Source organism: Erinaceus europaeus, chromosome 2 (genome assembly GCF_950295315.1).
Source record: "Erinaceus europaeus chromosome 2, mEriEur2.1, whole genome shotgun sequence".
NCBI lineage: Eukaryota > Metazoa > Chordata > Mammalia > Eulipotyphla > Erinaceidae > Erinaceus > Erinaceus europaeus.
The window spans coordinates 159,852,523-159,865,640 of record NC_080163.1 but is presented as its reverse complement, the minus strand read 5'-3'; positions in this window follow the sequence as shown (position 1 = coordinate 159,865,640).

Here is a 13,118-nt window from a genome sequence, read left to right as displayed (position 1 = left end):
CAGAGAGAAGAGGCTAGAGGGGATGTGTGATGGGGTTGGTGAGGGGACGGCATCTTCCTCTCTGGACCTGGCATAGCTATGACTCTCACCTCTTTGGACTGCCTTTCAGGTTAGAGTTTGATCCCCCTCCCACCTAGATCTGGGGGTGTGTGTCTCAGTTCTCTGGCCCTGAAGTCCTGAATTCTGCACATCTACCTTGACTGGTAGAGTTTGAGGAGGCAACAGGACCAAGAGGATGAACTCAGGGCTCAGTTAGGCAGAAAAGCATGTGGCTGAGAGCCTGGACTTTGGAGTCAGGCTAACTGAGCCCTGGCTGTCCAATCTCCAAGCTGTGTAACCTTGAGCAGGTAAGCTAGCCTCTCTGTGCCTCAGCTTCCTTCTCTGTAGGATAGGGCTATTCAGAGGAACCACCTGACTGGACTGTTGTGTAGGTCAAATGGAATGACCCAGCAGATGTGAAGTGTTGAGCTCAGAGCCTGGCACAAAGAAACCCTTCACAAAGAGAGGGGCTGTTATGAGGCATTGACCCCATGAGGCTCACAGAAGAGGAAGTGCAGGTCCCCAGATGCCTAGCTCTCAACCCAGCTGCAGGACCCTGAAAGCCAGAGGCAAGTCAGAGACCACTCCACCTGTCCCACTGTTTTCCCCTCCCACCTTCCATGTAGGGGCCTCACACCATTCTTTTCCAACCTTCCTTGCAGTGTGGACTTGGGCAAGACCTGCCCTTTAAGGGCAGCCTTAGATCCCAGGTTAGCATAATGAGGCAATTCTTGGTCCTGAAAAGCTGGGCCTTGGGTTGGCAGTTCTGTTCCCTAAAAGAAAGTAGCAGTTATCCCACTTCTGGCTATGTGTCCAAAGAATATGAAAACACTAATTCTATGAGACACATGCATTGCCAATTTGGGTGGTGTACTTGATGGAGTGTGAATAGATGTTGATTTGTAACGGGACAAGCTTGAAACCTATATAATATTATAGACAAATATTACTCTGATGAAACAATGAAGCTGACTTTATAAACTGGTCTTGTCTTCTGAAAAACAAAACAAAATAAAAACAAACAAACAAACAAAAATCCAGCCTAAAAGGTGTAGAACTAGCAGCCTAAAAATTGCATCTGGTTACCATTTTTCCTCTTCAGACCAGAAACAGTTCTTGGTTACCTTGGACTCTCCTTGTCTTCAAAGAAAGTAGCAGGAAGTATCAGGCAGAACCCAGTATATCCCTAGTGCCAGGAAGCAGAACCTGAGCCCCAGGGTTTCTGAGGCCCCTACCATTTACGGGGAAGCTACTATCTAATTGGTTTCCATTTGTTGGCCTCCTTAGAGCTGTAAGCAAACTGCATTACCGCCTACTCAGACAACTTAACCTAAGTCATAGCTAATACACAATGGGCTTATTTTTAAAATTGATTTATTATTTTTTTCATCACCAGGGCTTTACTGTTCCAAGTTGGCATTTTCAAATAGAAAGAGACAGAGAAAGAGTGTTAAAGTCATCATAGCACCAAAGATTCTTCCAAAGCTGGAGAGGCCAGGCTCAGACTTGGGCCTCACACATGGCAAAGCAGATGTACTACCCAGATGAAGATGTTTTGCTGGTCCTTATTTTGTTTATTTTATTTATTTATTTTGCAGAATCAGGGCTTCACTCATGTTCATGCATGCCTACTGTGTGAGGTTGCTTTTTTCATTCAGAGAGATAAGGACATAAAGATAAGGAGAGTCAAGGGAGTTAGGTGGTGGGACATATCTTCTTGAGCAAACATGTTATCATGTGCAAGTATCCAGGTTCAAAGCCCTGGTCCCCACCTGCATGGGACAAGTTCCAAGAGCACTGAAACAATTCTGCAGGTGTATCTCTTTCTCTACTTGTCTATCTCTTCCTTCTATCTTAATTTCTCTCTGTCCTATCAAAATAAACAACTAAATTAAAAGAGAGAGAGAAGGGGTGAAATCATAGCTATGGAGCTTCCATCAGTGTTGTAGCACCTCCCAGATGGTGCTGGTCCTGGAACCTGGGCCATGCATGTGGCAAGGCAGGCACCCTACCGAGTGAGGGATCTCCAGTCCATGTGATAGGTTGCACTTAAACATAACACCGTCTGTGGGAACAAGGTGTTGACTGCTTGACCCTCCTGCCCCAGGTCTGCAGGCAGTGATAAGATAAAGTCCTGTCCTCCCCACTCCTCGACACCAGTCCAGGCTGGGGAAGCATGAGAGAAGGGAGCTCTGGGTGGGGCACACTGGCCCAGCCTGAGTCCCCAGCTGCAGTGAGCAGCTGTCTAGGCTCCCAGGATGTCCTGCTCTTCCCCTTCATGCTTTAAAGTTGAGTCTCCTTACTTAGCCACAGGTGGATTTTTTTTTCCTTTTGATTAATTTTATTTTCTAGGACAGAGAGACATTGATAAAGCGGAAAGGAAGAGAGACAGAAAGACACCTATAGCCCTGCTTCACCACTCACAAAGCCTCTTCCCTGCTGGTGGGGAGCAGAAGCTTGAACCCAGGTCCTTGAACATGGTAACATGCACACTTAACCAGGTGCCTGGCCTCCACAGGTAAGTTCTACAAAGTCACTGCCAACATGTAATTAGCTGAGACGGAACCCCTGCTTGTTGAGTTCTGAGGACCTCTGCTCCCAACATTGTCCTCAGCCATCAGTACATGAGCTTGCTTTGTGTTTCTGTTACAAAACACACGATTCCCTCATATATACTAATATTTATTAGTGAGAGAGCAAGAGAGAGAGAGAGCCAGAGCATCACTTTGCATTGGTACATGCAATGCTGGGAAATCAAACTTAGGACATCAAACTTGAGAGTCTGATGCTTTCTTTATCCACTGCACCACCTCCTGGGCCACCACATATAACTTTCATTTATCAACATGCCTGAATGATGGGATTCATCTTGCATTTTATCCCTAAATGTACATCAGAGATTTCTGGCACTAAGGCATGCTCCAGCATTCACTTGGACCTTTTTATTTATCTATTTCTGATAAATAAATACAGATATATCTATCTGTATTTATAAATAAATATATACAGATATTTTGCTGGTCCTTATTTTGTTTATTTTATTTTATTTATTTATTTTGCAGAATCAGGGCTTCATTCATGTTCATGCAGATAAATAAATACAGATATATCTATCTGTATTTATTTTAGAAAAGAGAGAGACATCAAGTCCAGAGCAGCACTCCACCATCAGCAGCACCAGAGGTTGAAGTTGGGTGTCTCAAGCATGCAAGGAATGCTCTCAACCCTCTGAGCCACCTCCTCTGCTGCTGCTCGGGGACCATTCCCAACAACCAGTTCACCAACAGAAAGCACATGTGCATGTGCGTGTGTCCGTGCGTGCGCGCGCACACACACACACACACACACACACACACACACACACACACACGCAATTCAAAAAAGAAAGAAAGAGGAGAAAGTTAGTTAGTTTGGTGTACTGCACCAAAGTAAAAGACCCTGGGCTGGAGGGGGAATTCAGGTCCTAGAACATGATGGCAGAGGAGGACCTAGTAGGGTTTGAATTGGGTTTTTTTGTTTTTATTTTTTTGTTTATTTATTCCCTTTTGTTGCCCTTGTTGTTTTATTGTTGTAGTTACTATTGTTGTGGTTATTGATGTCATCATTGTTGGACAGGACAGAGAGAAATGGAGAGAGGAGGGGAAGACAGAGAGGGGGAGAGAAAGATAGACACCTGCAGACCTGTTTGACTGCCAATGAAGCGACTCCCCTGAGGGTGGGGAGCCAGGGGCTTGAACCAGGATCCTTACACCAGTCCTTGTGCTTTGTGCCACGTGCACTTAACCTGCTGCGCTACTGCCCGACTCCCGGAGTTTGAATTGTTATGTGGAAAATTGGGAAATGTTACACATATACAAACGATTGTATTTTACTGTCAACTGTAAACCATTAATCCCTCCAATAAAGAAATTTTAAAAAAAAGAAAGAAAAGAATGAATGAATGAGAGAGAGGGAGAGAGAGATAAAGAAAAGGCATGTCACTAGACCAGGGGAAAATATAAAAGGACACGTGTATGAGACAGGAGCTGAGGCAGAAAGGCAGCATTGACTCGTTTGACCTCAGTCAAATGGCCCATTTCCCCCTCTCTGTTCTGCGCAAGAGTCAACATAACAGTGAAAGAGCAGTGAGGATTGATAGGGTTTGGTGGTAGAAGGGCAGTGACAGGCCAAGTTTAGTGAGGATGCGAAATGGTGAATTCATAAAAATCCATGAACAATCCAGAGCATTGGTGGATGCTGGTTATACCTCTGGTTGCTTGGTTAGCATGTTTCCACCAAAGCACCATAAGCTTGTCCACCAAAGACTGCTTTGTTGTCATTACTGTTGATTTTTACTATCAGAGCACTGCTTAGCTCTGATTTATGGTGCTGTGGATTGAATCTGGGACCTCAGAGCTTCAGGCATGAACGTTTCTTGCATAATCATTATGATGTCTCCCCAGCCCCAAAGACTGCTTTGTAATCCCAGAGGTCCAGCTAAGAGAGGTGCTGAGCCAGTAAAGAATAGTGTGCCCCACCCCCCAAACACACACACACATACACACACACACACACACAAACACACACACATATATACACAAACACAAACACACACACACATATACACACACACACAAACACACACACACATATACACACAAACACACACACACACACACGGCCCCAAGCCAGGCTCAGCATCTGGTTGGCTCTGGGTACTTCTCAGGGTTCTGATGACGGGGGTTTATAAACACAAACAAGCAGAGAGAGTCCTCTTCCCCCTGTTAATTCTGCCACCAGGGAGGGGTGGCAACATTTGGCCAGACTGAATGCCAGAATTCAGGGGGATAGCTGGGTGGGAGTGGTGGTGTGGTGCTCTGGTGTTGTGGAGAAGAGACAGAAGCAGCATGGCTGGGTCGGGTCTATCTAGGACCCCCACAGATTAGAACCATAGGGCCTGGGTGACTCTGCTTGGCTTAGGTCCCCTGACCAGACCCACTCCAGATGGAGAGGGCTCCTTTAGCTGAGGTCACCTGATTCCATTTCCTCTGACTCGGCTCCTCAAAAAAGCAGCATCTGATTGTGATTTAGCTCTGAAATTCCTAGCCAGAAAACTAGTGTAGTTCAAGCAACTCTCCCCACCTCCACCCTTCCTTCTTTCCCTTCCTCCCACCCCCATACTGGAGAGAGGATTTGGCAGTCAAGTGCTGCCCTGCACCTAGCTGTGCAGTTCATTCATTCCCAGCCATTCTCTCTCAGCTGAATCCTGGTGATGAAGCTGCCGGGACTGAGCTTGGTCAAGGCTTGAACGGAGGCCAATGTGTTTCAAACCCGGTCCTTCCTGCTCAGAGAGACCTTCCTCCCCAACGTCAAACTCAGCCCCTGCTTGAGCTTATATCCAGTTTCCTTCACCTTTTCAGGTACTCACTGATCAACTACTAGGTATCATTCAATAACAATACATCAGATTCCCTGCCTCCCTTCCTTACAGAGTACCCAGTCCAGGGGAGGTGGGTTAGGAGTGGAGGAACAGCTACCTCACAAAAATTGAGTTGTTGGGGGCTGGGCTGTGGCTGACCTGGTTAAGTGCACCTGTTACTATGCACAAGGACCCAGGTTCAAGCCCCCAGTCCCACTGGTAGATGGAAAGCTTCACAAGTGGTGAAACAATGCTGCAGGTGTCCCTCTGTCTTTCTCTCCATCTCTCTCCCTTCTCCTCAATTCTATAAAATTAAATGAAGTTTAAAAAATCTTTAAAAAACAAAAATTAAGACCCCACTAATGTGCCCTGGAACTCCGCTTCCCCAGAGACCCACCCTACTAGGGAAAGAGAGAGGCAGACTGGGAGTATGGACTGACCAGTCAACATCCATGTTCATGGGGAAGCAATTACAGAAGCCAGGCTTTCCACCTTCTGCAACCCACAATGACCCTGGGTCCATGCTCCCAGAGGGATAGAGAATGGGAAAGCTATCAGGGGAGGGGGATGGGACATGGAGATTTGGTGGTGGGAATTGTGTGGAGTTGTATCCCTCCTACCCTATGGATTTGTTAATTTATCCTTTCTTAAATAAAAAATAAATTTAAAAAATTACATTGTTGTCAACCTTTGATACGTCTTTGGTGCCATGAGAGGGAATAAGAGAGACTAAGATTGGGGATCAGAAATATACTATCTTGAGAAAGCTACATCTAAATCCAGAGATGAAGAGGACTCAGTCAGGTGGATAGTTAAAGGAGGTGGCTCATACAAAGGTCTTGAGGTAGGTGAGAGGGTGTGCTGTTGGGTGATCTGACAGAGGCCAGTGAGCTTAAGCATAGACAACAAGGGGGAGACCTGGGGTGGGCAGAGACCTAGTGGGGACTCTACCCTGAGAACACATTAAGTAGAAGGGTCAGTAGAGTAAGAGCTGGTGGGATAGGAAATGAGCCTCTGACCACATCATGGAAAAGGTCTCAGGGGACTGGGTAGTGGTGCATCTGGTTAAGCACACAGGTTACAATGCACAAGGACCCAGGTTCAAGCCCCTGGTCCCCATCTGTAGGGGGAAGTTTTGTGAATGATGAAAAAAGGTTTCAGATCTCTTTCTCTCTCTCTGTCTCTCTCTCTCTCTGTCTGTCTCTCTCTCTCTCTCCTTCCTCTCAATTTCTGGTTGTCTCTATCCAATAAACAAAGAGAAATTATCTTATTCTTCTTCTAGCGTTTGCCCTTCTTCCGTAGCCAGTCAACAGCGTCAGGTTGAGCCTGATGTAAAGTTTCGAGACCTCCTTTGAATCTGGAGAGGTGGCAGTCGTTGACTATGTGGGTCATAGTCTGCCTGTAGCCGCAGGGGCAGTTCGGGTCATCTCTGGCTCCCCAGCGATGGAACATAGCGGCGCACCGGCCATGGCCTGTTCGATAGCGATTGAGGAGGGCCCAATCATAACGTGCTAGGTCAAAGCCGGGTTGATGCTTGCAGGGGTCTGTGATGAGGTGTTTGTTCTTGACCTCAGCTGACTGCCAACTCTGTTTCCAAGAGACTGGAACAGAGAAGTTCAGTGTAGGCATAGGGGACCAGATTGGGTGACGAGACGTCAAGCGTTGGACAGGGTGGGCGAAGATATCCGCGTATATTGGCAGGTCCGGTCGAGCGTAGACGTGGGAAATGAACTTAGATGATGCCGCATCCCGACGAATATCTGGCGGGGCGATGTTGCTAAGAACTGGCAACCGGGGTGGAATGGATGGTTCCAGAAATTATCCTCATGGAGGAATATAATTTGGAATTGACCAAGTGGACATGGGGGCTACGGAACCATACTGGGGCACAGTATTCTGCAGTGGAATAGCATAATGCCAGAGATGATGATCGTAGTGTGGAAGCGCTCGCGCCCCATGAGGAGCTGGCTAGTCTTGCAATGATGTTATTCCTCGTGCCCTCCTTTGCTGCAGTTTTTATGAGATGTTCGTGAAATGACAGAGTGCGATCGAGAGTAACGCCAAGATAGACTGGCTGGGCTTCATGCCGGATTCTCGTATCGCCAAGCTGCACATTAAGCTCACTCGAGGCCGAGGCATGGTGTAGATGGAAAACAGATGATACCGTTTTTGCAGTGCTAGGGATTAGTCGCCATTTTTTACAGTAATCAGATATCAGAGACATGTCTTTCGTGAGTGTTTCCTCGAGGATGTCGAACTTGGATGCCTGAGTTGCACAGCAGATGTCATCGGCGTAGATGAACTTCCTTGAAGAAGTTTCTGGGAGGTCACTGATGTAAATATTAAATAGCGTAGGAGCCAGAACAGAGCCCTGGGGGAGGCCACTTGAAACAAGTCTCCATCTGCTAGACTTGTCACCCAGATGCACCCGGAATCTTCTGTTTTGGAGAAGAAACGATATAGTGTTGGCCACCCATGGGGAGATCTTGACTAGGAGACCACAGTGCCAGACCATGTCATAGGCTGCTGTGAGATCAACAAAGACAGCACCCGTCTTTAAATTCTTCTGGAATCCATTTTCAATGTAAGTTGAGAGGGCCAGGGCTTGTTCGCAGGTAGATCTTCCTGGGCGGAAACCAGCTTGGGCGGGTGATAGGAATTTCTCTGTAAGATGAGAAATACGTGACAGAAGCAGCCTTTCAAGGAGTTTGTAACACACGGAGAGGAGAGAAATTGGTCTATAGCTGGTGGCCAGTGTTGGGTCTTTCTTTGGTTTCAAAACTGCTATAATCTTCCCATGACACCAAACTTTGGACATAGACTCAGATTCCAAGATGTGGGACAGGAATGAAGCGAGCCACTTCTTTGCCACGGGGCCCAGGTTAAGAATGAGTTCTGGGGTGATGTTATCATAGCCAGCAGCTGTTCCCGGTTTAACCCTCTTCAAAGCGTCTTCCAGTTCAGACAGTGTAAAGGGAGAGATTTTTGGAGATGGACAAGATAACCGGAAGTGGGATGACCACTCATGAGAAATTTCTCTTTTCCAGACTGGAAATTCTCTTTTCCAGAAATTATCTTTAAAAAAGTATTAGAGACAGGAACCTGGAGAGGGGGCTCTTTCCATAAGACACAGAGGTAGCCTGATGAACTAAAGCTCCTTATGACTTGTGAAAGTCTTTTTTTTTTCCTTTCCCCAAATGACTTTATAGGGAAAATAATGACTTACAGAACAGTTGTTGACGCATGAGTGCAGTGTCTTATTTCCCCATGATAGGTGTCTGCATACCACCTCCTCTACACACCCAGATCCCTCTTTACTGTCATGTCCTGGGTACCCAACTCCCTCTCCTCCCGCCCATCTCCTCCAGTCCAGAGTCCTTTACTTTGCTGTAACACACCTCATCCATTCCAAGTTTTGCCTTGTGTTTCCCTTTCCTTGCCTTGCTTCTTAAGTGCCACCTATATGTGAGATCATCTAGCATTTGTTCTTCTCCTTCTGGCTTATGTTACCTAACACAATTCCTTCACATTTCATAAAAAAAAAAAAAAAAAAAAAAAAACAGGCCAAGGGAAGGACCCCATCATTTTTTACAGCTGAGTAGTATTCCACTGTGTAGAAATGCCACAACTGTCTTAGCCACTCACCTGTCATTGGTCATCTGAGTTGTATCCAGATTTGGGTTACCCCCCCAACTGTATTGCTATGAACATGGGTGCACATAGGTCTACTTGGGTAGGTGTCTTTGTGTTATTTGGACAGATCCCCCAAAGATAAAGTGCTGGATCATAGGGCAAGACCATTTCCAATGTTCTGAGAGAACTCCTGACTGGTTTCCACAGAGACTGAACCAATTTGCATTCCCATCAATGGTGTATTAATGTTTCTCTTTCCAGAATTTGCCAGAATTTGTTGTTTCTCTCTTTTCTTCTTTTCTTTTTCTTTTTGCCTCCAGGGTTATTGCTGGGGCTCGGTGCCTGCACTACGAATCCACTGCTCCTGGGAGTTGTTTTTTCCCCTTTTGTTTCCCTTGTTGTTGTCATTATTGTTATACTTACCATTGATGTTGTTGTTCATGGATAGGACAGAGAGAAACCGAGAGAGGAGGGGAGACAGAGAGGGGAAGAAAAAGATAGACACCTGCAGACATGCTTCACTGCTCGTGAAACAACCTCACCTGTAGATGGGTAGCTGGGGACTTGAACCAGGATCTTTATGCTAGTCCTTGCGCTTTGCACCATGTGCACTTAACCCGCTGTGCTACTGCCTGCTTGGCCCCCATGTAAATTGGGATCTCATTATTGTCTGATTTGCATTTCTCTGATGATCAGTAACCTTAAACATTTTTTCATATGTATGTGTCTGTTGATCTTGTGGATCTCTTCTTTAGTAAAAATTCTAGTCATGTTTTCTCCCCATTTTTTGGCTGAGTTTTGTATGTTCTTAATATATCTTGATTATTAGTCTGGTGTCAGATACATGGCATGTAAAGAGTACCAAGGAATAACTTATTTCTTTGCCTGAAGTGAGCAGTCTCTTGGCATCTACTGAGTATCATCATCTAATGTGAAGGAGGAAGAAGTAGCAAAGTTGGAGAGATTGAAAGAGGCAAAGATAGACAGTGAGAGAGAGAGAGAGAGAGAAAGAGAGAGAGAAAGAGCACAGTCTCCATTTCCCCCCCTCTGGTAATTGCTGAATTGGCACTCTCGTGAAGGCAGAAAAGGAATGGCTGACTTCTGTCCCTCTGCCGGGCGAGGGGGAAGAAGGAAGGCATGATATTGACTTAAACGTAGGGGATTTAAAAGGCCCCTATGTTCCCACTTTGTGCTTCGCTTCTAACAGACAGCCTGAGACCTTTGAAGTCGGTCTGGCCCAGTGGGGAGCGGGCTTCTGTGGAGACAAGATGCTAACAGGGGCGGGGGGAAGGGGGCCAGGGGGCGGCCGAAACTCTATTAGGCATGCTCTAGCAAAAAGAAAGGCAAATCCAATGATAATGTACATCTGTTTCAGGGAATTTATAAGCTTTGAACATTTTTTATGGGCAGATAAGTGGGTCCTTTTCTTACCATAACTTAGAACTTCAAAGCTGAGTGTGTGGATAATGCAAATTGCTGAAATATGAGATTTTCCCTACAAAGAGGTTTCCAGAAAAAGATGAGGAAGAAAAAGAGAGGGGAGGGGGGAGGCGAGAGAGAACGAAGGCTAATTGATGCCACAGTCTTTTATGTACACAGCAAAAACGGGACAGAAATTGATTTTGATGAAATAAGAAATTGATGGGGGTGATGGGGGTGGGGGTGAGGGTACTAAGAGGCAGGTGTGGGGGGGCTGGGACTGGAGCTCTCCAGGCCAGCCCAGCCTGTGTGTCAGCTCTGGGGATATGACCCCCCCCCTTCCCACTAGAAGCCCTCATTCATTTTTTTAACATTTAAAAAAAATATTTATTTATTCCCTTTTGTTGGCCCTTGTTGTCTTTTTTTTTATTGTTGTTATTGATGTCGTCATTGTTAGATAGGACAGAGAGAAATGGAGAGAGGAGGGCAAGGCAGAGGGGGAGAGAAAGACAGGCACCTGCAGACCTGCTTCACTGCTTGTGAAGCGACTCCCCTACAGGTGGGGGAGCCGGGGCTCGAAATGGGATCCTTTCGCCAGTCCTTGGTGCTTTGCACCACCTGCACTTAACCCGCTGTGCTAACCCCCCCCCCCCCCCCCCCCGAAGCCCTCATACTTAACAGGAAAGACAAACAAAAGGACAGAAGGACACTTCAGAGCCAGGCAGGGTCAGCTCGTGATCACCATCCAAGGTCCAAAGGGGGTTTGTGACAAGTCTCCCCAAGCTTCCTGGGAAAACCAGGATCTCTTTTGGAGTAACACTATGGGGCAGGCATGACCCTGAGAGGCAGGGGAGCATTGCAGACAGCAAAGGAACTCAATCAGGGGGTCCCATGCCTCTTCCACCAACCCCAGCACACTCAGTTCTGTGTGCTTTTCTTTTCTTTTTTTTTTTTTGATTTGTGGTTTTCTAATTTATCTTACTTATTTATTTTGGACAGAACAGAGAGAAACTGAGAGGCGAGGAGGAGATAGAGTGGGTGTGGGGGTGGGGACACTTGCAGCACTGCTTCACTACTCATGAAGTTTCTCTCCCTGAAGGTAGGGATGGAAGAATTGAACCTAGATCCTTATGCATGGTCAGGTGTATACTCAATTGGGTGCATGACCACCCTGCCCCCTTCTCTGTGTTTTTCTTTTTTATTATTTCTTTTTAATTAAAAAATTTATATTTATTTATTCCCTTTTGTTGCCCTTGTTGTTTTTTATTGTTGTAGTTATTATTGTTGTCATCATTGTTGGATAGGACAGAGAGAAATGGAGAGAGGAGGGTAAGACAGAGAGGGGGGAGAGAAAGATAGACACCTGCAGACCTGCTTCACCACTTGTGAAGCGACTCCCCTACAGGTGGGGAGCCAGGGGCTCAAACCGGTATCCTTATGCCGGTCCTTGCACTTGCTTTTTAATTTTTTTATTGTTGTTATAGTTGTTATTGATGCTGTCATTGTTGGATAGGACAGAGAGAAATGGAGAGAGGAGGAGAAGACAGAGAGGGGGAGAGAAAGACATCTGCAGACTTGCTTCACCACCTGTGAAGCAACTCCCCTGCAGATGGGGAGCCAGGGGTTCAAATCAGGATCCTTATGCTGGTCCTTCCGCTTTGCTCCACGTGTGCTTAACCCACTGCGCTACCACCTGACTCCCGCTTTTTAATTTTTTATTGATGGAGTTAATGCTCTACAGTGCAATAATTGACACATGCACATTATTTCATTATATAATAGGGCCCCAGAGTTTCCTTTCTATCCTCCCTCTACCTTTCTCCCTAAAGTCCTTTGCTTTGGTGTATTACACCATCTGTATGTTTTTCTTTTCTCCCGCACCGCTGTCCCCAGCAAATAGCCTGTGAGCTCCTTGAATGCAAGGACATTATAAATCTTCAACATATGCTTGTTGAGTGAATGAATGAGTGGATGGTAAGACACAGCTGCATGTTCTCACTATTTCACTTTCTACACAGAAGATTCATTCTGAAAAGGAAGATGGTCACTGTTCGGAGTTTGTGGTTGACCTCGACATCCTTTCTGCTCTTACGAGATTAATCTAAGCCAGTCCCTCACATTTGTTTTGTTTCTTGTTTTACTTACCAGTTTCAGTCTTGATAGTCACAACAGAGCAAACTGGAAACTGGGACTTATAAAGTTGTTCCCCTGGCACTATATGTTTGATTTTTCTTCTTCTCCTACTCCTCTTCCTCCCTCTCCTACTCCTCTTACTCCTTCTCTTCTCCTTCAACTAATTTACAGAAGTAGAAGGGGCCTAGGTGGTGGCGCACTCAATTAAGCGCTCATAGTACTATGTGCAAGGACCTGATCAAGGACCCAGGTTGAAGCCCCCATTCCCCACCTGCACCAGGGGTGCTTCACGAGCTGTGAAGCAAGTCTGCAGGTGTCTATTTTTCTCTCTCCCTATCTCCCCCTCTCTTCTCAATTTCTCTTTTGTCCCATTGAGTAAAGTGGAAAAGAAAACAAACAAACAAAACACAAGGGATAAAATGGCCACCAGTAGTGGTGGATTCATAGTGCCTGCACTGGAGCACCTGCAATAACCCTGGAGGCAAAAAAAAAAAAA